Source organism: Emydura macquarii, unplaced genomic scaffold, assembly GCF_026122565.2.
Source record: "Emydura macquarii macquarii isolate MOO-44397 ecotype Brisbane River unplaced genomic scaffold, CSIRO-AGI_Emac_v2 contig_2199, whole genome shotgun sequence".
NCBI lineage: Eukaryota > Metazoa > Chordata > Testudines > Chelidae > Emydura > Emydura macquarii.
The window spans coordinates 1213560-1239792 of NW_027132336.1; the positions used below are offsets into that span (position 1 = coordinate 1213560).

Here is a 26233-nt window from a genome sequence, read left to right on the forward strand (position 1 = left end):
GCGTAGGGGGTGTGGTGATGGGGGCAGAGTATAGTAGTTTTCCACTGGTGTAGGAGTCTAAGCCTGCAGTGGATTTTAAAGCTGTCTAGGCTCAGGTTTTAGTGTGTCAGAGCCAGCTCTAGTCTGAAGAAACAGACTCTAACCCATGATCTCTTGTTTACAGGCAATCTACATTACAGTAGACAAGCTGTAATTCACCTAATATAAAACATAAATGGATAAGCTGTTTAAAAGGTAAGTAACTGGAAGAATAATTCATCAAATGTAACTTGAGATATAAAACTATGTACCTCAGACTGCTAAGATCCAACTCAAGTAGAAAGCAAAAAAACAGCACCAACAGGTTCAACTTCTGCCTTCCCAAACATTCATGCAGTTCCTTCACCGGGGCCAGCAAACGTATATCTGGGGGCAAAATATGGCCACATGTTAGCAATTAACATGTACTACTCAACAATAACATGTTAATAGTGGTAAAATTATTCAAGTCCTAGGAATCTCCTTTCAGGTCTGAGGGGAGCATGTTTTTCCCTTCTAGAACATGTTGGAACCTAGCAACTGAGCCAAGCTTAGATCAAATTCAGAATGCAAGATGGTGATTAAAGGGCCTACTCCCACACTCCCTGTTCAGACAACACTGCCCTTAAAGTCTCTGAAGTTCAGGGTTCCAACTGAGGAAACTTTCACTTCCCAGCATCAAAATGTGCTTCTTTTTACCATTCTTCTTCTTGAATCCTATGCTCTCTTTCTTTCTCTGACTGAGAAATCTTTACTTGATTTGGCTGATTCCTTACAGGTGGCACTAAGTGGCAGTCTTTTTAAATTACAAAGCATACAGTAAGAGCAAAGCTGAGTATGGTTTGATTTCCTGCCCCCAACAAATGTGTACAATGAAGTGAATTTCTGCAGGTTAAGAATAATAAAGGCTTAAAGTGCCACATTTTTAAAGGCATTTCGGTGTCAAAATACCTTTGAAAATCTGGCTCAAAGTCTCTATGGCCACAACCCCACACTTGGGACAAACAGACCTTCTCCACCTTGCCCCATGGAAATTTTAGTAAGATTCAGCCACAAAAAGGCACAATCCCATTTAAAGATACTTGATTCATACAGGAATATCCTGTTCAGTTCCAGCATGACTAACCCATGGACATGCATAGAGGAAAACTATGATTTTACCTTCTCCCATCCCCTCCGGGGCACATGGAAAGAACAGTCCCTGTGCTCCCCTTAGAGAAAGGGCTGCAACTGTGATTGGCCCTATACAGGCCATGAAAGAGAAAGGATTCCTGTGCCCTGCTTTCCTACACACCTGAACCTAAATTAAACAAACTGGGCCAGAGGCTCAGCACAACTAAATCAGCACAACTTTCACTGAAAACCACAGATTTACTCCAATTTTGACCAGAGTAAGGCAGTGGTGAACAGGTCCATTATTGCTAAAAGTTATGAGCCAGTTTCTGCTTTCAGGTACACCAGCTTAAATTAGGAAGAAATCCACTGACTACAACAGAGTGACTCCCAATTAACTGAGCTTTTTTTGTGCAAGGACTTCAAGGTAGGACTTTGTTTGTTTGTTTGTTTTTAAATTATATAGTGGTTTTAAAAAAAGAAATTGGCCACAGGTGTGGAATCTTAATAGATACCTGCTCTATAAATAGTAGATGAGCTGAGGCTCTGGCCCTGTGTGCTTCACATACTATCTTTTAATGAAAAATGTTTGCTTCCTTTCTTTGAATCTTCTGCACCATACTTTATAAAACAGATTTCTGGCTAATAGTTATGTGACAAAAGTTAAGAAAAGTGTCATAGCCTTTGGGCTTCACCTGAGGCCTTTGTCATTAGCCACTGACAAGCAACTAATTAAGAAGTACCCTGTATTCTTTCCTTAGATTCTTGTCTTGGCACTTCTAAGATTACAGCATGTGACAGGATGGAAGGGCCTTAGCCTTTTCAGTCTGACAGTTAAATGTACAGATTGCTGTTTGAGCCAGAGGGCATTTTCTAAAAGAAATCATCCTTACAAAGCTTGATAGAATTGACAGAAACTTGAAACATCTGTGATGGCTACAAAATCCCACATAACTGTTCTTTACAACGAAACATGCTGTGCATATGACAGTGTGACATATAGATTTAGGTATAGATTTTCATACAAAGAGATATTAAAGCTACTGCTATGTGATGGAAAGACTGATTTCAAGTGTACTTCGTACCTGACTACCTGCTCCTTATGTAACAAATCTTTTTCAGGCAAAAAGTATGAACGTGGCATACTGGCTGTTACAGTACGATGTATGTTCTACAAATGGACGTTAGGCCCAGTCCTGCAATCCTTGCAAATTGAAACCTTGTATGGTTTCAAAGGGAGTCTTACTTGTGTGAGAGCGGCATGGCAGGATTTTTTTTTTTTGGGGGGGGGGGGGGGGGGGTTTTGTTTTAATAATAGAGAGTGGTTTTAAAAATAATAATAATTGGCCACAGCTGCAGGAACTTAATAGATGGCTGCTGTGTAAATCTTTTTATTGTTCTCATGTATTTCTATCACTTTAAATTATATTTGCTATCTGTTCCTGCCACAGCTTTGAAAATAGTCATTGTAAGTCTTTATTGAGTGGCCTTATGATGGGAAATAGAATAGAACCCACTGGATTACAACTGATATATGTCATTTTAATTGGCATCCAAAGCAATTGATAGCCATATTTTAAAGGCATATTTTTGCACATCCCTTGCTTTTTTTTAATTACCAAACAGACCAGTGTTTCAAAGGTGCAGCTTTGCATGTATTTGACTTGGGTGAGCCCAAACACCAACATTTGCCTTTAAAACGGCACCACTGAACATCTGGGCCGAAAAAAGGAGTTATATCCAGTCTAATTTAGTATTTAACAGTTGTGCAGTTGGGTCCTGTTTATCTGAACCTTGTTCCTGGAATCTAATTTATACAGGAATCTGTTGCAGAATCTCAGTGAAGTGGGACATTGCACAGGTACAGAGATCTGGCCACAGTGATCAGACTGCAGGACCAATCAGATCGCTGAATCAGGGCCTAAGGCTGTATGCTCTTCAAGGCAAGGAGCCTGTCTATCTACATTTTCTTATGCAGCACTTAGGTAATGAGGCAGGGACTCTGACTGGGGACTTTGGTAGTAATAATAATTATAATAATCATAAATGGTTATTCTAGAACTGGTTATAGAGACTCCAATTCAGGTAAACATCCATATTCAAGAGACCACTTAAGTACATGCTTAAGTCTTATTGAAATCAGTGGCACTTATACAGCTAAACGGACAGTCAAATACCACTCAAAATTAATCCTAAAAATGTATTGTGTGAAAAAAATGTAAAATTCATCAAATAACGTATTTGACCAATACTATGACCTTGATTCCGAAAAGCACTTAAGCAAATGCTTAAACATAAGAACCTGTTAAAAACTCTCTAGATTCTGCTGTTTTTCTCATCTCTTCCAGCATTAGGTGCAGTCGGTCAGTAGTCTCTCCAAGTCAGGCAATATCATTCGTATACAAGAGATGAATCTTTACATTTCATGCTCCTACATTAGAGTCAGTCCGCTTTGTCATCAGATAGTCTATCTGAACATTAGATAACGTAGGTGAGAGACTGCATCCCTGGTGTGCTCCTGATTCTACTGAAAACTAGTCTCTAATACAACCATTGGCCCTCACACCGGTAACTGTACAGCGCTACAGTTCCTCCACTAGGCACACTAAGTCCAAAGACTCCCCCAACTGGTGTACCAGTATCCACAGGGCTGATCAAAGTCAAAAGTAACTGCAAGGTCTATAAATGTGTTAACTTCATTTTGTCACTAAGCCCCGGTCTACACTGACCTGGCGATTCGGCGGCAGTCGATGGGAGTTACGCAAGCTACTCAGAGTAGCTTGCGTAACTCTCGTCGACTGTTGTGCTTCCCTTTTGCATGGTGTCTTCACTGCACTGCGCTGATGGGAACTGTGTTCCCGTTGACGCAGCGCTACGCTACTTAAAGGAGTGGTTTTACTCAGTCGACTTCCTGATCGATTGAGCGGGTCTACACTGACTACTCAATCGATCCAGAAAGATCGATCTGGCGGCGACGACTTTGCCGCTGTCAGTATAGACATACCCTTAGTTGTTTTTCTATAACATTCTACAGAGGATAAATAGCAAACCAAAGCTATGCATATCTCCTATAAAACAGAAACAAATGACCTGCTGATGCTGCATCAGATGGCATTGACACTGAAGGAATGAATAGTTTTATCTCTCTGGGTAGTGGGTTGATAGAAGGAGGTTTCTATGTCTGAAGAAGTTACACACTGGCTCCATCTTGCATCAATGGCATTTCAGCGTTTTCAAAGGCTCCTGTTTGGGTGGCTGGATACCTGCATGAAAACTAAGATATGAGTGTTCAACACTGTAGTTATATGGAGCAGAAACTTGGCAGATAAAAAGAGCTGGGGAGAGGAAACTAGTGTAAAAAGTTACTATGTATTCTTAACATCCATTGTTTGAGTTTGCCACAAATGAGGAGATACTTAGACCATCTGGGCAAGTTACAGTCTTGCACCATTTGAAAACAAGACAACTGCAGTAGTGGGGTCATGTCTAATATGCGGAAGGCTTTTTACAGAAGGTTTTTAGAGCTGAGGTCAAAGAAAATAGAGCATGAGTCCAACCACGAATGAGGTCGAGATTTTGAGGTATTTAAGAAACCTAACCCTTCCCATACTGACTCTTGCTGAAGGAAGAAGATTTGCAAGGGACTGTTCAAGATGGAGGTCCATTGTACTGCTACATAGAATCACAGAAGTGTAGGACAGGAAGGGACCTCGAGAGATCATCTAGTCCAGTCCCCTGCACTCAAGGCAGGACTATGTATTAACTAGACCATTCCTGGCAAATGTTTGTCTAACCTGTTCTTATAAAACTCCAATTACATAGATTCCACAACTTTCCTAGGCAAATTTTAGGTTGGACATTAGGAAAAACTTCCTACCTGTCAGGGTCATAGCTATGTGGGTCTGCTTCTTCTGTTTGCCATATATTATTAATTATTATTATTATATATTTGTGCTATGATGAGGAGGCTTACACCCAATGTTATATAGCTCCTTATACATGCCCATTCTCTGCCTTCTTGCTGCCCTATTGTTACACTGATACCTAGAGAACAAGAACAGGTACATATGAAGCTTGAGACTTACTTGCATTCAGCATGGACAACTTAGCCTAGGCTTAGTCTGTCTTTCTTTCCCCATGTGTAAGCTTTGCTACATTTGCATTGGAGCACAATAATCTTTGTTGCTTGCTGAATGATTTGTTAAACATTGAACTCAATGGGATTTAAGCACATGCTCAAAATCAAGTACATGCTTAAATGCCTGGCTGAATAGAGATGGATTTTAGCACATGCTTAAAACTGAGCACATGCTTAAGTATTTTGCTGAATCAGGGTCTGAATGTCATGATTAACCCTTACAGAAATGTCCTATAAAATGAAATACAGAATAATTATTCTATAGATTACAAAAACAATCTATAGATTTTATACTAGGGACATAATATAGCCTTTTGAAGTAATTTCTACAGAATCATAGCTGGTTTCGTCACTATTGACAAGGAAACTGTTTAACTTAAATAACAATCGCTTGCTGATGTGCCTAAAATGCAAATCTAGAGCTATTTCAACATTTCACATCTAAAATCTCACTCACCATATTCCTTACAATAAACAGAATACAATACATATCAGTCCCTTTCATCCCAAAATATCTTCCTATTGGCCAGAACTCCTGTCTTAGGTGAAGCTAGGATGCTTTTTGGTGACCACTCATATACACAGAAGCACACACAAATACATATACACACAGAGAGACTCAGACTGTCAATTATTTGGGGCAGGGACTGCCTTTTGTTATGTGTTTGTACAGCACCTAGCACAATGAGGTCCTGATCAATGATTAGATAGAGCTAAGATAGAATAAATAATAATAACCAACAAATGCAGAAAGGCTAGTCTCTGTGGACTGAATGACAATTGCATTTATCTAACACCTTTCATCTATACAGGATCTCAGAGCATTTTTACAAGAATGGCACAATTATTCAGGAGACTGCCAGAAGAAAATGCAATATGCTGCATGCTAAACTATTTTTATAGGAAGCTTGATTGAATGATGTTTTTTTAAAACTATAGTATAGCTCATGGGGCTGTAGAAAGGGGGATGGGGCAGGGAAGAAAAAGAAATAAAGTGCCTAGAGATTGCAAATGGGAAATCTGATGCTTAGGTTTAAAAGTGAACAGTGTCCGGTGTCTATAATAGCTACAAATGAAGCCAATCAATAGTATGTACAAAATACCACTATAATGCTCTATAGTCTTAGATATCTCTAAATGAATACAGATGGCATGTCTTCGGCTGAAGTACTTTGATCAGACGGAATATTACATAGATTTTTGTCCCTAACAAAACTTGACTCCAAACAAGACACAAAATGGAATGGGCCAGAAGGTCGTGTTAACCTTGTGGTTTTATAGCAAAGTGCAATGGGAGACAAAAAAGGCCCAATGTTTAGAAGTTTTGCACATGGGTAGAGCCAGAAAGTCTGGCTGCTATCTGTTATCCTAGCATTAGCAGGCAAAGGAAAAAGCGTTAATGGGGGTTTAAGGAAAAGATTGGTAACCTAATATTAGTGAACCAATATGTCTGTCACTTCTGTGTTCATTAGTTTGATCAAGCTGTCAAAACTTTAGGAGACTGAATAATGGTAATAAACCTAGCAGTTCCTATTCACCAGCAATCACAATTCTACTTGTATATGGTACATTTCAGAATTTTCCATCTATATTTCACTGTACAGTGTTTTGTCAGAAGCTGCACTATTGCATATAACAGGTCAGACTGACAAGTGGTTACTGAACGTGGCAGAAAGAAAACTGTCTAATAAGATTAATATTATTGAGGGAAAATACTGAGAAATCCAACGTATCTTCTTTTGAAATTGTCTTGGTATATGCAATACAACAGTAATACTAACATAAATAACTATCTCTGTTAAACACAAATAGTAGCAATAACGTGATACACTTCTGTAGCATCTTCAATCCCAGGATATCAAATAATTTTACAAACATTAACAAATTTATTCTCCCAACATCCCTTTGCAGATAGTATTTTTACCCCCATTTCACTTAAGAACACTGAGGCAAAGGGACATGCTTTTAAAAGGGCAGCCTACCTTTTGTCTTATGCAATTTGCACCCACATTTTCATTCCAACTAAACTGTGGGCATAAATCTTAGAATTTGCACCTCAACTACCTCTCTGTGGGCACTAAACCAGAACGTAGAGGCTCCACTACTCTAATATTTACCTGCAGTATGTAACTGCAAATTTGGCAAATACAAACTGCATTTGTAGATAAGGGGTCAGGCTTCAGCCCTGGAATCTGTGACATAGTATAGGTCTCCTGAATCCCAATCTTCTCCCTTAATCCCAAAATCACCATTCCTGCCCAAAGCAGAAACAATAAATTGAAGCTGTTTCTGTAAAACTTGCATAGGTACTCACCTTCAAAACAGAAACAAAACCCACCTTCAAATCTCTTTCACACTCTCCCAATCCCTTCAATCTGTTTCCCTGCATAACAAGCTTTATAACTAATTTTAATGGCAAAAACAGCCTTGGGCTACCCTATGAAAACAAACCTCCACCGGTGTATGCATGATTATCGCCGTCTGGTTGTCCTGGTCGGTGTCTGTCCAATACTTGGGATCAGAGAGGATATTGAAATTTACAAAGCCACTTCTTTTTTTTCCTGAGCCCTACAAAAATCAGAGGCTATGATTCTGTTTTTCAAACGTCTCATTCTAGGGAGAGGGCTTCCTAATAGTTCAGGCAGTACACTCTGGGATTTCTATGGGCCAGAGTTAAAGTGAGGGGTAAGCACCAGGCAGCACCGAAGTTAGTTTTTGGGGTCTGCTGCTGCACGAGTGATGGGAGTAAACCCTTTCATCCTGCATTAGCAGGCATTAGGTGATGGGACTGGCAAAGCAGACTCCCAATCTGAAGAAGCAGGATGAAGTGCCCGTACCGTCCAGCCACCCACTAAAGTTATAAGGTGTGGAAGGTCACAAGCTCCTCACATTTCCCATAAACCAACTAAAAATAAGAGGAGCAAAAAGAATGTTGGAGGGATGGCAAAAATGTAGCCTATTACTACGATGTTTGAATGTAGGGATTTCCTCTCTGCTCCCACCATCCTGTAATCTCTCTGGCCTCCCTAATTCTGCTCCTGTTTTACTTAGCTTTCCCACAGTCCTCTTGTCTTCACTCGGCATACCCATGGTGCTTAAATCTTTCTTAGGCTTTCCAGTGAGACCTTCCTGATCTTCTCCTAATATCTTCCTGTTGCACTGCAATTCTTTGACATTTTCTCTGAGCCTTAGGCTCATTCAGCAACCTAGGTCACTTTCTGAGGAATAGAGTATAGGCCTGATTCTCCTCTCGCTGGCACTGCTGTATATGAGGGGTAACTCCACTGAAATCAGTGACGTTTCCCATCACTGAAATCAGTGGAGCGATACCAGTGAGGTAAGAATCAGGCCCAATGGTTTTCTTGGACGATGCTGGTCTCCACTTTCAGTTTCAAATGCTCCCTTAATCCCTTCTCACGAAGGGCCTGATCCTCCAGAGTGCTGAGGGACTCCTGCAAGGTGCTGAACACCCTCAAAACCCACGGAGGTTCATGGACATTCAGAACACTCAGCGCCTCACAAGGCTGGGCCCAAGGAAAGTGCGCTCATGGCTGTGGCGTCTAATCCTTAGTGCCTGATGGATAAATATCATCTTTCAAAATGGCTAAGGGGCCACAATTAGTACTTGAATTATTTGTATTGTGAATTGTCCATTGCCTTAGACTGTAAACTCTTTGGGGCAGGTACTGTCTTTGTACAGCAACTGGCTCAACGAGAGTGGGCCCTATACAAATGTATTTAACACAGTTGCCCTTGAGGGCTACAGGCTGCTCTCCGCTGAGGTATGTTACCAAGCTAAGAATGTTTAATTCTACCAACTTTGCTCTGCTCCAGGAAGGGCCCCCAACGATTCCAACAGAAGAGCAGTGTGAGTAAAGGGGACCGAATCCAGCACCAAATGACCAATCACACACATGGATGCAAACAAGGAGTGAGGAATTAAAGGACCTGACTTGGCTATTTTCCATGAAGATCTCAATTAACTCAAAATATTTTTTTTAAATACCGTAAGTGCTTAGTTCACATTATGAACTAAATACATGGGTTGGGAAGGATGGAGGGGGGGAGGAGAGGAAATCTTCACTACAGTTTCATCCCAATGAACTTTAATGGGTTTATAAAGAAAAGAGTGACGAACTCCAAACATAATGGTGCTAGCTGGTGCTACTGTACTAAGAAGATATGTTTAGCTTCCTTACGTTTTGCATGCACAGCATCTACAGTACATTAGTCTCTGAAACCCATCATAACTCCAGGGCATTCAAGAAAAAGGAGGCAAGTAATTTCACATGACCCGTACAATTGCTTATTTTGCATGGCCTTCATCTGTGCTTGACCTCAGCTTGGCCTGAACATTTACCAACTAACTAGAAAATGTTATAATAGCTGAAACTGGCAGGCAGCACCTGCATAACTTAGGAATTAACAGAAAAACTGACTTAGGGAAGTTTTGACTGCTGATCAAAACACAATGAAGGCAACATGAGGGCAAGTCTGTGCTGCACAGGATAATTAGCCTATGAAACTCCCATTTGCAGCATGAAAAAGTTTCCTAACACTATTTCTCCCTCTTTAAAATCAGATTATAATATGTGTATATCCTTTTAACCCAATCACTATAAAAGAATAGTTTTGAAGAAAAGAATTATTGAGCAGGAATATATAGGCTGTTGATATATAGATTGCCTATTAAGTATCAGTTACAATTTAAAATCATATACATGCCAATGCAGCGTGGAAGGCCTCTGTAGTCCATGGGAGCGCCAAACAATAGATATTTAGGGTTGTTTGGTATTTGTAGCGCAGGAGTAGGTGTTTGGTTGGATGATTGCAGGTTACTGCTAAATAAATCTCCTGAATGGTGTGGAGTAGAGTGTCTAGGAGCTATTCTTGTATACGACAGAAAAAATGAAAAGGGTCCCTTTCAAGAGTTGTTACTGTCCAGAGGAACATGTGGTAGCGCAAGGTTCCAGAAAGCCAAAAATAAGTCTCAAATATGTAAACGGCCAGATTTTCAGTTTACGTCAATCTGCACAGTTCTACTGATGTCAAGCTACCCAGGTTCACACTTGGTAATAAAGATCCAGCCCAAAGCATTTAATCAAATGTTATATAGTTATAGTTGTAACTCTGACCATAGAACATCGCTGTCATTCTATGTCTCATTCCTTTGCCACCAGTTATGAATGGTCAGTGTGGACAGAGCAATAAGCAACATTTATACTTTTACACTACCGTAAAGAACAGTCCAAGCAAAACAGCAGTCGTATAGCCAGCTCTCAAAGTCCTTCTGCAGACTCGACTCAGATAAAACTTTCACTGACTTCAGAGTCCCTGTGGAATCTCTTTTTGCTTTGGATATTGTAGGCGTGCAGAAGAGGGTGGCTTTCCCTCACTGTCAGTCACTGAGGCAGGCCACCCCTCTTTGTTACAGGTGTAAAAATAAAATCATGGGTTGGATTCCTGTGCTGTTATTTGAAAGTAGAAATATGCAGAGAAAGGGCTTGATTTTACTAGTCTGCTGGGGGGCGGGTTCTGAGATTTCCTCTTCTATATCTGTAGTCTTCTAAGTTTCTCACTGGATCTCTTAGAAGGTCTTCTGTTGCTATCCTGTTCCTCAGAAAATCTTTGGGTGGCAGCTTGACTCACTGTAGTTGCCTGAATCTCTCTTCATGAATGTTTCCCAACACAAACACTGTTATTTATTTATTTGTACTACAAAAGCACCAAGGAGCTTCAGCAAACACAGAACAAGAAAGACGGATCCTGCCTCAACACATGCTGCAGTAAGATTTTAACTCAAAAACCCATACGAGGAAAATGGAGAGCTGGAGTCTGTGGCGCAGCCCTTTTGTCAAGTTGCTTGTATGGGATTTTAATTTCTTGGTCCACTAGTTTGACACACATTAATGAAATGCCAACTCTGAGTCACGAGTTCCTTGACTGAGACAAATGTTTGTTAAGGGGGAAAAAATATCTTTTAGTTTCAACACTTTCCTTTGCAGAAATCCCAGCTGAAACACGGATAATTTTCTCTAAATACTCATCCAACTCGTATTTCCCCCATTTTATCTTGGACAACATTTTAGAGAATAGAGAAAGAAAAGATTTCTTTCCAAACCTTCCTCTTTGCTAGAAGGAAAATCCATTCCTTTCTACACTGCTAAAAACCCATTCTTCTCCCCGACAGTAAGCAGAATTCAACATTCAGCGTCAAATTGGTTAGATTAACAGTGCAACCTGAAATTCACCCAGTTACCCAACAGAATCGACTTAGGCTTCAATTTTGAAAATCTTGGTCTGAGGGCCTCATTCTGAACATTTCAAATTGCAAGTCCAATTTCTTGCCTAAGCTGTGCAACTGCTGAAATCTGAGTGACTGTGTGCAAAAATGGTCAGTTACACATGTAACCAGACATTTAGGTGTACAGGCATGTAATTTATACACACCATTGTGGTCATTCTTTTTGCAAATTAGGAACACAATTGTGCAATATTTTGCATGCAGAATTATGCACACCTCATTTTGAAAATTAGGCTGTTAGTAAACCCAGTCCTGTCCTAAAACTAAACCCTTACACTAAAAGGTGAGATTACAGTCCTGCTGCAGGTGGTATTCCCATTTCTGTTTGAGAAACTCCAGCTTGTGATGGGGTCTACAGGCCCTCACGTGGAACTAGGGCTGGGAGTAGAACAATACTGGGCTAGGGAGGCCCTTCCTTTCAACAGGTGCAGGACATGTTCCCAGTGGAGGAACAGTTTAAAAGGACTATGGTAGGCCAGTCAAAAAGAAGAAGCTGCATGGTGCACTAGGAAGTAAGGCTGAGGCCTGTGTTAGATGGCCATAGCTTTGTGAAGGGAATTGGCTGTCCCCCCTTCCTCCTTTGGGAGCTGAAAGCCCTAAAGGAGATTGACTGAACAGGACACTAAGCTCAAGGAGAGTCTGCTAAACCAGTAACCATGCCTCAAACTGAGGAGCTTCTGAGTGGTAGGAAGTGACCTAAGGGAAAACATAATTTGGGGTAGCTCAATACCTGGGCCAGATGCTTTCATTAAACCCATAGGGCCCTAGATTGGGACCCAGAAGAGTGGGTGGGCCTGGGTCCCCCTATCTTGCGCTGCCGCCCTTCCCTGCTCCTCTCTAGTGATAGAACATCTAGGAAAGCAATTGCAGAATGTGTGGGTGGCTGAGCCTGCAGCTCTGGGATGACTAGGCTGGTAGAAACTGTAATGCCATGACCTGACTGCTTGGCCAGTTGGGCATTGGACTTTTCTTCTCCTCTTTTTCAAAATCTTCTTTAGTGCTTCAGTTTTGGACTGAAATTGCTCAAGTTCATGATGGGGGATATATTCAAGTGATTAAGGGCTAGATTCTAGTCTAACTAGCAGCAGCAATTTTTGTGTCAGATTTGACCCAGAATCAGATCTCATTCACACCAGTGTAAATCTGAAATAATTCTATTGACTTTTCTCATGTTTTAACAAATTCACATATGTACCTTGTGGTTTAACTTTCTGTGACTATCTGCACCTTTGAGTTTAATTAGCATAAATGTTCATGGAAGAGGAATGTTAAAGCTGCTATATGTGTGGAAGCTAAATTCTCAGTATGCCTACACAAATATTCACAGATGAAGTCTGCAAGATAGACAGTCTTACAGACATGGGCAGAAACAATATAATGGCACTCTCTTACCAATCACAACTAATCAATACAGCTCCTACAATTACTCATAAAGAACTATTTGTGATCAATCCACAAAGTTACAAAACCATGTGCAAAAATGTGCTCCATTATTTCAGATAAAGAATATATTCCAAGAAATTATGATCTTCTAGGTATTCCATGAGAAGAAAAAGAGATTAAATCCTTTTGGACAAATAATTAATTTGAATATTCTCTTGGTTATAATTGCAACAATGTTACAAAAAAAAAAAAAACCTTTGCTGTAAAACCACATATAATATCTTTAGTCCATAATACAGAACTGTAGAAGGAGGGAGGGTAGGGTCAATGGGGAAAGACGCTGTCTGTCACAAACTACTAACGTGTATAAAATCAGTCTTTAATTGCAATCAAAAAAGATCATCATGAAAGAGAAAAGCATTGATACCAGCCACACAGCTGTATCACACTGTCACAAACTTTGCACATCCTCATCAGCATAATCTGAGTAAAAAGTGTATGTTACATTCTCTTCTGCTATTACAGTTATAGCCAGTGTTCCAGATGGGAGACTATGCATCAAAAGAGAACTTGATGAAGATTGGTTAAGTGTCAATTTTGGCTGGGTGAACCTGAGAGAAAACAGTAGTTCTATTGAATAATACTTAGAATTAGCCTGACTCTTCCTCCTCCAGTAAACAACTGTTGCCAAGAAGAGCTGTTGGGGAGGTAATGAGAACTAAAGAATTTGAGGCGTATTTTTTTTGCTGTGATTACTGGTGATTCTTCACACCCCCAATATCTCTATGCTTAATTCTGATTCCCTTGATTGTAAACTCTTTGGACAGGGAATGTATTTTCAGTATATCTGTACAGTGACTACTGTAAGGGCCTCTGAAATGCATATAATAAATCATCATGATAATGTTAAAGGTATGTCAACAAGGGTGGGAAAGTGCAAAAGGAGGAATATACCTGAGTCACAAAAACATAAAATATACATAAAATAAAGGTGTGCATGACAGAAAAGGTAGTCGTGTGGTTAAAGTATTGACCTGTTATTCAGGAGAGCTGCATTCAATTCCTGGCTCTGTCAGAGATGTCCCATGTGACCTGAGGCAAATCATTTAATGTCCCTGTGTTTCCTCAGCTGTAGAATGGGAGAATAATACATTCTTTATCTGTCTAGTCCAGAGGTTCCCAAACAGTGGGCCAAGACCTGAAATGAGGTCGTGCCATCAGCAGATGGGGTCTGGGTGATCCCCACTGTGCAGAGAATGTCATTTTGCTGCTCACAGCCTGACTTTGCATGTACAGTATACATGAGGCCCCAGGGCATGGAGGATGCCATTTTCCTCTACAGCATGACCTCGCATGCACCATGTGTCTGAGGTCAAAATGACCTCAGATCTTCAAAATGGCATCCTCTGGGCTGTGTGGGGTCCTGGCAGGAAATAATTAAAAAGAGGTAATGCCTGCAAAAAGTTTGGGAACCTCTGGTCTAGTTTATTTAGGTTGTTAGCTTTTGGGGCAGGATCTGCCTCTTACCATGTGTATGTACAGTGCATAATACAATGGGGCCTCAATATTGGAGCCTTTACATATACCAAGAAATAAAATAAAATAAATAAAAATAGCACAGTGCTGCATTTAGTTAAATAGATTGTGACCAAAGACCCAACACTGAGCAGCAGTAGCTGCTGTATGAAACTTTTAGCAGTGAGCCATGGCAGACTTGCAAAATCATGTTGGCATATGAGTGGTTTTTATAAGCTGACCTACAGAAAAATACCACAAGTTGCCATGCTGGGAAAGATGCAGAGAAGGGGAGTAATTATAGTTGTGCCATTGGGCCACCTACTAAATCAGACAGGTAGAAAAAAATGGATTAAACAAACGTCCCTTAATGGTGACTGCAGGCACCTTTGATAGATTTTTTCAAATGAAGAATTTAAATGGAGGCAGGTGCTTAGCTGCTCCTGCCCCAGACAGGATAGGGTAATATGCACACACTACTAGGGGGACTTCAAGGAAAAAGTAACAGGCTTTACTGAACAGCCAGATAACTAACATTATGTTAAACTGTGCCCTTCATTATGTGGTGCTAAAGAAAAGTGCTTGTCCTAAACTTTTGTCTTACAAGTTGTATAGAAGGGATCTAACAGGGCTGAGGGAAAAGAGAAACTGAGTATCACAGAAATGAAGAGTAGGGCTGGGGGAATAAGAAAGGATCTGGCTGGGTTATAAGAACAGATGAGGAAGGATGAGCGAATGTTGGTAAGGCGATTCTTCAGAGGTTCAGATACTCTCTGGAGTATCAGACAAATATGCCACGAAGTATGTGAACTGAGACTCTCAAAATCCACTAGTCACTGCCAGTGACTGAGTCAGAGAAATGAGAGCTGGTATCATGGCTCAAGGACTGAGCATGTCATGGAGAGGAATTATTATGAGACGCCCATTAACTTCATTGGGTACAGCTGCAGACAAAGTGAGTAAGCAAAAAAGCCCTAACACCCTCTTCCAGCCCAGGGTCCTATGTTAAGACTTCAAAATGAGGACCAGATGCTCTGCTGGGGCAAATCAGTGGTGCTCCGTTTATTTTAATAGAGCTGTGCTGATTTACAGCATTGAGAACATTTCTGATTTTCCTTGAAGACTACCATCAATTTTTATCAGTCCCTTGAGAGGTGGCTAAAGACAATTTTAACTGTATATCCAATTTGTTGAGCTTGATTTCCACCACAGAGAGCTTCTGACTATTTAATCTTTTTTTTTTTTTTTTGGGAGGAGGAGTTCTTTCTACATGAAGTTTTAATTCTTTGCAAGCTGCTTTGTGCAGCTCTGTTCTTTATGTAGTTCACTAATGTCTTACTTTAGTAACAGTAAGGATTTAATTAAACCTACGATTAAGGACATTTATATGGAGACTGCTATTAAGGAAATGTGATAGTCAGACTTGTGTATGCATGTTCCCTGAGCCTGGGTAACATAATAAAAGACATTCTTACTTTTGTTGCAGATTAGTCTCCTTCATCTGACATGAAGATAAATTGTTCTTCAGGTTATGTTAATCTATATGGATATTGGTAATAAAGCTTTTTTTAAACCCATAAAATATGCCTGTATTTCTTATTTTAGGCCCCAAATCTGCAAACAGTTATTTCCATGCTTAACATGACTCACATGACTGGTCCCATTGATTTCACTTTCAGATTGATTTCAGTGGGACTACTCAGATGGCCAAGCTAAGCATGTGAATAAGTGTTTGCAAGATTGGAGCCTTAATCATGTTTTTGGATTTTTGCAGACTGAGAATTCAGAACTCAGGGAACTCAATTTTTTAACAAGGGTCATTAACCATCGGAAGAAACTACCAGTGGGAATGGTGGATTCTCCATCTCTGCAAGTCTTCAAACCAAGCCTGAATGCCTTTCTGAAAGTTATGCTTTAGCCAAGCGCAAGTTACTGGGCTCAGGAGTAAGTGGGTGAAATTTAATGGCCTGTGCCATGCAGAAGGCCAGACTAGATGATCCCTTCTGGCCTTAAATTTTATGAATCTATGAAAAAATGAATTTTCATTCCTAAACAACATTCAATCCCCCACTTCTCTCTCACTGTATATAATTTACTTGTGTTTCACACATACCTGTATATTTATACAGAATGTATACAAATTGTACAATTAAGAGAAATGTTTTGTAAGGCATATGTGAGATAATTATTTTCCAAAGAAATTACATTTTTGCGATATTTGAATATAAAAGGCACATTCAGCAGACTATTCAATTAACAAAGGCATTAACTGCGACCTTTCTCTTATTCATTTTTACCTTTAAGGCTGTTGCTTTCCTCCCACCCTCCACCTCAAAGTTCAAAAATTAAATGGCAAGGCTGAAAAGGAAGTCCATTCCTCGGTGTGCATTATTCTACCCTCATATGCTGCCCGTACTCAAGAAGCTGCATTAGGAAGTGTTTTCTGCTGAGAAGGAGAATATGAAGGAGGAAAGAATGACCAATTATAAACTCTGTTGTCTTTAGATGAAAGAACCTTTTTGTGGTATTCTTCAATCTCTTGTTTGGGCTGTCAACAGCAATTTGATAAAGAATGTTCCTGTGTCTGACCTGTTTTTTCAAGATGGTAACCTATATTGTGTATCATCTAAACCCAGGGGATAACCATCTATTATACTCTGTATTGAAGTTCCTGCAAATTGAGTTTAGCCTTTAAAACTCAGATAAATTGATTGATAGTTTTGTTGAGAAAGCTGTTCCTAACAACATTTTAGTTAAGGGAAGAAAAATTAAAGATTATTTAATCTGATTCTTCCCCACCCCCAACACACACTTCAGAGGCCAAAGCTCATGATAACAGTTTTGTGGTGAATGGTCAATTGTTACAAAATTCTAATTGGTTCTGGGTCAGTCCCTTTGAAATAGCTGCTGTGCTCTAGTAATTTTTTCAATTAATTCTTAACAACTGACAAAACTTTAGATCTTGTCAAAAATTGTTCAGATTTTTATACTAGTTATGAACAAGAAACAAGATTAGCTTGGATTAAGGAAGCTTCCTACACATATTATCACTGAAATTTCAATTGTAATTTAATTTAATTAGTTTGTTTTATTTGCTTCCAGGATAATAACCACATTGTTTTTCTTTATATGTTTTATTGAGGAATTTTTCCACAAGGATGAATTCTAGAAAAGAATATATACGTAGGCATATTTATGAATTCATAATTTATGAATTAAGATAATGCGATGGAGTTTAGTTTTATAAATGTATCAGATTAATTTGAGCTATAGCATACAGTTCCATAGGGCTAGAACTTTGGGTCCAGCCAAACTCTGCTCAGTGGGGGACCAAAGCGAGGTACAAAGAGGGCTGTGTGCCACTTTTATACCTTCGTTCCTCCAACTCAAAGACTGACGGGAGTCCCTGGTGCAATTCAGAACAGCCTCAGGGCTGATCTATATTGTGACTGGGTGCAACAGTTCCAAAGGGGCTGTTCTAGCAGTTGGGGATTAGTGGAGTACAGAAGCATTCATGCCACACCCCTTTGCCATACTAAAGGAATCCCCTGGCAGCCAGTTGAACCATGTTTAAGGCTCCTTAGCTCTGGCAGAGTCTGCAATCTGACCACACTATTTCTTTTGTGTGTAAAGTGGTCAGATACGAACGAACATTTCTCTGAATGTTTTTCTACATTACCCTTTTCTTCTTCAGCAGCTTTGGAAAAAAAATATGTGCCCTGGCATATTATCTTTGCTGAGGTGTTAAGGTCAAGATAGCTGAAGCCCTTTAATAAATCAGTTTTGATTGAGATTACCTCTCATATGTCAGGTTATTAATGAAAATTTTCACTAACAATTCTAAATTATAAATGGCTGATAATCTGAGAGGAATCCATTGAATTCTCATGTCACAAGAAACATTTTCTACTTCTTTATGCATGTGCAAAAACATTGTATCTCTGGGGACATTCATACAAACAGTACATGGGTATGGCTAACAGGGCTAGAACAGAGAGGCCTAGTGGATAGAGTACTGGACAGTGATTCAGCAGAACTGGGTGCTAGTCCTGGCTCTGCCATTGGCCTGATGGCTGACCCTTGGGCAAGTCACTTCACCTCACTGTGCCTCAGTTTCTGCATCCTTAAAATGGGAATAATGATATTGACCTCCTTTGTTTTGAAGTCTACAGATGCTGTGTAAAAGCTAGGCATGATAACAACTTTGGGCCAAATTACACCAGATGTGTAAATCCAGAGTCACTCCACTGAAATTACTATACTGACTCCATATTTACATCGTTGTAACTGAGATTAGAATTTGGAGTCCAGTCTCTCGACCCTTACTCTAACTCCTATTCATTACTCCTGTGAAAAATAATGAAAGCAGTGATACAATGCACAGGAGATAAAGGATCTGGTTCTTTCCATTCTGTCACTTAATTTGCTCTAATGAAATTTAACTGGCTCTAGAAAGGTTGGTTGATGAAAATGAGATGGTTTGAATCATGTATAATTCCATCAACCCGGATTCTGATATGACACAAACTGGTGTAACTCTGGAACACTTTTGTTGGCTTCATTGGAGTTATTCTTGTCTTACACTGATGTAATTGAGGGCAAAGTCTGGTCTACTGCCTTTGGAAGAGGCCCAGGTTTAAGACCATTTCCCAGACTCTCAGCCATGACATGTTCCACGCTTTTTGTACCAAAGTCCACTCTTATGATGGCTTTGGGAGCTCATTTTGATCACTATGAATTTATCTGTACAATTACTGGGATTGTCTCCATAACAATATGTGATGTCTATGTTATTCTGAAGTGAGGCATGTTTTGATTTAGCAACAAAATTTTCTCCATTTTGGATTATATTTAGAAAATCAAGCTGCCATTCCTTAGTCTCTAGATCCTCTAATTACAATTTTCCTTTCCACTCCCATAAATTCTCATTATGCTTGTCATGTTATTGAAGGGCCTTCTAAAAAAGGTGGATATTTTACTTTGTTTCTCAGAGCTCCTATTTTTTACCTTCTTCCTGGTACAAGCTGTACTTTACTATTGATAAGATCTTTTTTAAAATCTTCATTTTCCCTACAGGAGAATAAGGGCCTGATCCTGAAAACTCTTTTTTTTTTTTTTTTGGAGTGATTCCAATGGGCACTGTGGGTCTGGATAACTTGCAGGATCCAGCCCTAATTTACTTAAGGGGTCTGATTTCAGATGGCAATATGCTGTCTTTTCAGCATCTACAAATTCAATTCAATTCAGCCAGTAATCAATCTGATATTTAAAAGTTACTAATTGTTTCCAAAGAGTTATTGTATAATCTCTCCAATAGTTGTAATTTCTAGTTGAGAACTTAACACAGATATTTAACCAAATTGTTCATATTATCTCAACTATTTATAAAAATCTGTGTGTGTGTGTGACTGCTAATTCTTTAGTAGGATTGCATGAAGCATGAGTAAAACCAACATGAGTTCTCACTCTGTCTTCAGATGACTAGAAAAAAGTATGGAGAACTTTACATAATGTTAATAGATCTACAGACACACTTCAGACTTCGTATTTCATGCTCCACAGAGCAGCATGCAACTGTGTCAAAGTGCATAAAGTTGGATTATGCGGTGCTAATTCATGCTGGTCATGTCTGGCTCGGTTTGGTACACTTGTACATGTAAGAGCATAAGAACATAAAAATGGCCACACTGGCTCAGACCAATGGTACATCTAGCACAGTATCTTGTCTTCCAACAGTGGCCAATGCCAGGTGCTTCAGAGGGAATGAACAGAATAGGTCATCATCAAGTCATCCATCCCCTGTTGCCCATTCCCAGCTTCTGACAAACTTCAGAGCATAGTTTTGCATCTCTGTCCATCTTGGTAATAGTCATTGATGCAGGGGCATAGCTACAGGTGGGCTTGGGTCGGCCAGGGTCCACCCACTTTGAAAACAGGCTCAACCAAGCTCCACTTAAACTACCTGCACTAATGAAGCTTTCTCGGCCAGTGGCTTCTTGAACTTCCTGTTTCGGGTCATGCTTCCGGAAGCAGGAAGTCTGGGTTTTCTGGCTGGCCCACCCCTGTCAGCCAGAGGCCCTGCCCGAAGATCACGTCTGGCTGTGACCCTGCATTGCTGGACTTATCCTTTATGAATTTATTTAGTTCTTTTTTGAACCCTGTTATATTCTTTGCCTTCACAATATCCTCTGACAAAAAGTTCCACAGGTTGCCTGTGCATTGTGTGAAGCAATACTTCCTTTTGTTCATTTTAAACCTGCTGCCTATTAATTTCATTGGGTGACCCCTAGTTCTTGTGTTATGAAAAGTAGTAAATAACACTTCCTTATTTACTTTCTCTGCACCAGTCATGATTTTCTAGATCTCTTTTATATTCCTCCTTAGTCATCTCTTTTCCAAGCTGAAAAGTCCTAGTCTTATTAATCTCTCCTCATATGGAATCTGTTCCATAGCCCTAATCATTTTGTTGCCTTTTTCTGTACCTCTAACTGTGAGGAGCAGTGCAACATGTAACTTATTTGTGTGTGTATTTACCTGCTTTAACCTTGTAAATAGCTCTAATTTCCTTTTCCTAGTTAATAAATCTTTAGATGGTTTATTATAAGATTGGCTATAAATATTGTTTCTGGTGAGACATCTAAAGTGCAATTGACCTGTTGTAAGTGACTGGTCCCTTGGAACTGGGAGTAACCTGAATATTACTTTGATTTTTGGAGTAAGGTATCATCTATCACAAATGCATGATCACCAAGGTGACAAGATAGATCGGAACACCCAAGGGGACTGTGACTTCATATTAAGGCTGTTATAGTGCCTGAGGAGTTTACACTTGATACTTGATTTGGTGAAATCTGAGGGCCTGTCTACACATAAACTGCAGTGCTTCTGCTTAGTGCTTCTGTGAAGATGCTACCTATGCAGATGTGATGACTGCTCCTGTCAGCATAGGTGATCCACCTCCCTGACAGGTGGTAGCTAGGTCAGATTCTCCCATCGACCTAGTGCTATTGACACTGGCAATTAGGTTGGTTTAACGGTGTTGCTCAGGAGGTGTGGATTTTTCACATCCCTGAGTGACATAGTTATACTAACCTCATTTCCTAGTGTAGACCAGGCTTTAGTATAGAACTCACAACTGATTTGGGGTCTGTGCCTTGTTTCCTAGCAGTATGTCCTGAGGCTGGTATTCACACTCTTGAGTCACTGCAGGCAGCGTTACACCCATTTTATAGTTTAAAATCAGCAGTCACCAGGCTACCAGCTACATGCATAAGTGCAAACTCCATCTTTTCTAGAGATGTAGCAAGGACTGGAAGCATGTGAGTCCTCTTCCCTCCCATTCCTCCTCCCCTGTATGGTCCCAAAAGCATTAGGAAAGAATTCTGTCCACCTAGCACTGTCTATGCTGGAAATTAGGTCAACTTAACTACACAGCTCAGGGGGTTGTGGATTTTTCACACCCCTGAGCTACATAGTTAAGCCAACTTAATTTTTTACTGTAAACCAGGCTTCTGGCTCTAGAAGTGTTAAATGACTTGCTAATCCTTGTAAAAGGCATTGAGATCCTCTGGGAGAAAATGCAATATTAGTGCAATATCTTTGCTCATTTTTATTAGCCCACATTCTGACCCTGCTCCTGCATGGGCTCCAAGCTCTACAGCTGGACCCATAACCCCAAAGCACTACTCACATTCTGGGTGGGAAGGCTGTAGTGTTGCTCTACGATTGCCCGGCCTATTTAAACATTTATATTGCGGGAGCACCGTAAAGACCACAAGCAAGTTGGGCCTCCTTGTGCTAGGCAATGTACAAACACATAACAAATGATAGTCCTTCCTTGCCTTCTTCACTCACCCATAATATACAGTGCAGTAAGATCCCTGGGCAATTTTGTTGAGGTAGGTGCTACCTGATTAAGGGGTAAAGCCTTCTCGGGGTGCTGAGCAGCTCACAGACTAAGGACTAATATTGATTATTTTTAGAAAATCAAGCTGCTCTTCTGTATACATGGAGCCATTGTTCTGCAAGGTCTCAAACCTCTGCTCTTTTGCAAGTAGAAAATGTGAGGTTTTTGATATATTAAAAGAGACTCAGATACTGCAATCATATAAGTACGATAACTTTCTATCTAATGTGAATAAAACAAGGGAGGAATAAAAATAAAATTGTTTATACCAGGCAAAATAATAGATTACAATAGGTGTTGTCTTGCAATGCAATGCCATTGTAAGAAAAAGTAATGGGCATAGAAGAGTCTCTTGTAATACTGCCATTTTTCACAGACTGGTTATAACATCCTGAATGTTGCTCACAGTTTTGGTCCCTACGTTCTGAAAAACACTACCAATGAGCCAAATGCATACAGAGACTGGGTGGGAGCTCAGCTGAGGAGGCCTGGAGATTAAATAGCTGAAGAGTGAGTGGGTCATGATAAACATCATTGTAAACATCACCAGAGTAGGAAGCAGCACATTCATGCTGTCTGAAAGTGATCAAACCTGGGGCAGTGGCCTAAAACTAAACATTAAACGATCCAAGCCACTCATTAGGAAAAAATTCTTATCAGACAGAGTGATTAGGCAGTGGGAGAGATGTAATGGAGGTAATTGAGGCACCATCGCTACAACTATTCAATAATAGATTAGATAAGTAGTGGGAATAACATAGGGAAATATCTTGCATGATGCAGGGGGTTGGGCTTAATCACCCAGGAGAAGAATAATTGAAATTATAGATTTTTTCCCCCTTTGTATCCAAGTAAATTATGGTGCCAGGTGCAAATATCACTTACGTTAAAAATTGTACTGGAGTTGCATATACACTACATCTTAGAGTAAATCCTCTAGTACTAACATTTTATTTAAGCATGTGACACCATCCCCATTTCACAGAGCTTTAAATCTTTGTATTACTTTGATTTTGTGAAGTCAATGCTGGTTGACATCAGTTAAGGAGCTGAGCCATAAAATTTACTGAAGAAACATTCTAGCTGTGTCATCTCTGTCATACTGGGACCATACTAGGAATTCTGTAACTGCTGCTTGTACTGTGAATTTTATATTTTTTGCACTTTAGGGAAAGATACTTTTAAAAAAATCTGCCAAAATTATCAGTGTATTTGTATGGGCCTTGTATCAAGAAGCAAAAACAGTATCATGGAAAGTCAGTTACACAGCACGTAAAGAATCTTCAATGTGTTTCAGAAAGATGTATGGGCTTCAAGTTTTCTACCAAATGTGGTTTCAGTTTTCCATGTTTGGGGGCATAGCACACCTCATTTGTACAACATGGGACAATCTTCTTCCCACTGAATTCAACCAGTGTTGTGCCATTGCTTTTAGTAGGAGCAGTAGAAAACCCTCTTTCAGAAAGGGTCTGACCCAGAACTCATTGAAGTCAAGGGCTGTCTTTCTAGTGATTTTAGCCAGCTTTGAACTGGGCCCTATTGGATTTGTTATATTTGCTCTTCATGTTTGAGGTTTGCATGTTAACGATGTAGTGATATAATTAAATCTGACAACAGTACTTCAGGGAAGGAAGGAAAAAAGGGTTAATAGTGTAAAGCCGTAATTTTAAAATTTCAGCATTTTCAAAACATTGCAAATGCATAAACTGCATGAAATCGCGGAAAGATTTACACTTTTCCCTAAAAGTGATACCATTTTGCATTTATAATGTTTCAGAGTTGTCACATATTGTGAAGTTAATGAGTCCAACAGAAAACATGAGAATCCATTGATCCTGACATCTGACCCAGGTCAAAAGATTACACAATAAAAGGACAAGTAGACATATTAGGGACTTTTCTCTATTGATTTAGATCAGAGTCCAATGACATGATAAAGGAGGCTGATGTTCTAAATATATCAGCCATCTGTTAGTTATGACAGTGGTAGTTGTAGTTACTGTGTCTCTTTTTGAGCAGAAAATCATTTAAATATTAAGTGCAAGATTTGACTTCCATTTATGAAAGACTTAATAAAGGCTAATAAAGTATTTTAAATAATGGAGTTATTGTTAATTTTATTTTTCAAACTATTTTGTACTCCCAATTTACAATTCTTACTTTCAGGAAAACAAATTCATTCGAGACTGAAATTTTATCTAGCAGAGAGTCAGCATGGAAATATTATTAAAATACATTAAACTCCCATTTGACTTTCTGCTACCCTTATGAACTCCTGAATATTAAGTGATAGTTTCATTTTAGAAGTGGAATTTTGTAGGTTGTACACAGTAGGCTGTAGGTTCATGACTTTAAACATATTCTATTTTTAGAATTATATGGCCATGTTCTCACTCATTTTACCTTGGCCTTCATCCTGCAATTTACAACTCTCTGATGCTTGCACAGAGCCTGACTGAAGTCAATGGAGGAGGAAGGAGTTCCTCCCACATGTTATAAATTTCAGAATCTTTGAAAAGTAGATTATAACACATGCAGTGACTATTTGATATCACAAACTGAATGCAGATATTTAGTTACAAATCCACAAATTAAACGCTCTTTAAATACACATGGACATCCTACCACATAACATCTCCTATAGAGCAGTTAGAGTGCATTGCAGCTGTAATTTGCACATTAATGACTCCCTAAGCAAACATTGAAATTGCATGATGATATACCATAACAACTCCAAATAGTCTCACACACACATTATGTGTGAAGATGATAATGATGATGGATAGACAGATGATGGCACACAAGACAGAAAGCATTATATAATTGTGTGTGTGTAATTTCAGAGACTGTTATATAAACTATATTCCTATTATTATTCATTTTTCAGTGCCCCAAATTGTTCTAGGTATCTCAGAAAACATTTTTTTTTAAAATACATAAATAGATCACCTGAAAAAGACCTGTCTATTAAATTATTTATTCACGCAATTAATATAAATTAGACACAGTACTCCAGCTGTGGCCTCACCAGGGCTGAGCAGAGTGGGACAATTACCTCATATGTCTTACATACAGGACCTCAGAACATATTAGCCTTTTGAGCAGTTGCATCACATTGTTGACTAATATTCAATTTGTGATCCACTATAACACTCAGATTCTTTTCAGCAGTACAACCCCCTAGCCAGTTAATCCCCTTTTTGTGGTTGTGCCTTTGATTTTTTTCCTTCCTAAGTGAAGTACTTTGCACTCATCTTTATTGAATTTCATCTTGTTGAATTCAGACCAGTTCTCCAATTTGTCAAGGTCATTTTGAATTCTAATACTGCCCTCCAAAGTGCTTGCAACACTTCCCAGCGTGGTGTCATCTGCAAACTTTATAAGCATACTTTCCCATTCCATTATTCAAGTCATTAATTAAAATATTAAATAGTACTGGACCTAGCTCTTAAATAGCACTGTTATCTTTAGATATCAAAGTGCTGTACAAAGGAGGTTAGCAGCATTATCCCTGTTTTACAGATGGGGTAATTGAGGCACCGGGATGGAAGTGATTTGTCCAAGGTCACCTAGCAGGCAGAGCTAGGAATTGAATCTAAGTCTCCCGAGCCCCAGTCCAGTGACTGATCCACCAGGTAATAAAATCCAGCTCACTCTATCTTAGCTGAGTTGGATCCGGGGGTCCAACAGGTGTATAAAGCAGTAAAATCTTTATTTTTCTCACTGATGTCAGCAGATACAACTCTGAGTACCCACACAAAACAGATCTGCTGGGTAAGAAGGGATTTCATAATCACTGGGTAGCAAGAGGTTTCCATAATCACTTCACGTGCTGCTGATGGTTGGTAGGTAGCTG

General features: G+C 39.5%; 2 long non-coding RNA genes across 6 annotated transcripts in view; one reads left to right on the forward strand and one right to left on the reverse strand.

Moving 5' to 3' along the window:
- The window catches only part of LOC137160337 (uncharacterized), a 65364-nt gene extending 64056 nt beyond the window's left edge, over positions 1 to 1308 (reverse strand). For 2 of the 3 annotated variants that reach the window (XR_010921849.1, XR_010921847.1), the window contains exons 1-2: positions 718 to 783; positions 291 to 405 (exon numbers count right to left, since the gene is read on the reverse strand). This is a non-coding gene — a long non-coding RNA (uncharacterized lncRNA). Of the gene's footprint in view, positions 1 to 290; positions 406 to 717; positions 784 to 1179 lie in introns of those variants that run through there. The other variant, XR_010921848.1, reaches the window with a different exon arrangement.
- LOC137160338 (uncharacterized) lies at positions 56 to 17182 on the forward strand. Of its 3 annotated transcripts, XR_010921853.1 has the most exons (5): positions 56 to 234; positions 1471 to 1558; positions 9104 to 9276; positions 15958 to 16024; positions 16776 to 17182. It is a non-coding gene; the product is annotated as an uncharacterized lncRNA (long non-coding RNA). The 3 variants fall into 3 exon arrangements; XR_010921854.1 differs by lacking the exon at positions 15958 to 16024; XR_010921852.1 differs by lacking the exons at positions 15958 to 16024; positions 16776 to 17182 and adding an exon at positions 10994 to 11213.
- Positions 17183 to 26233: the final 9051 nt, after the last annotated feature.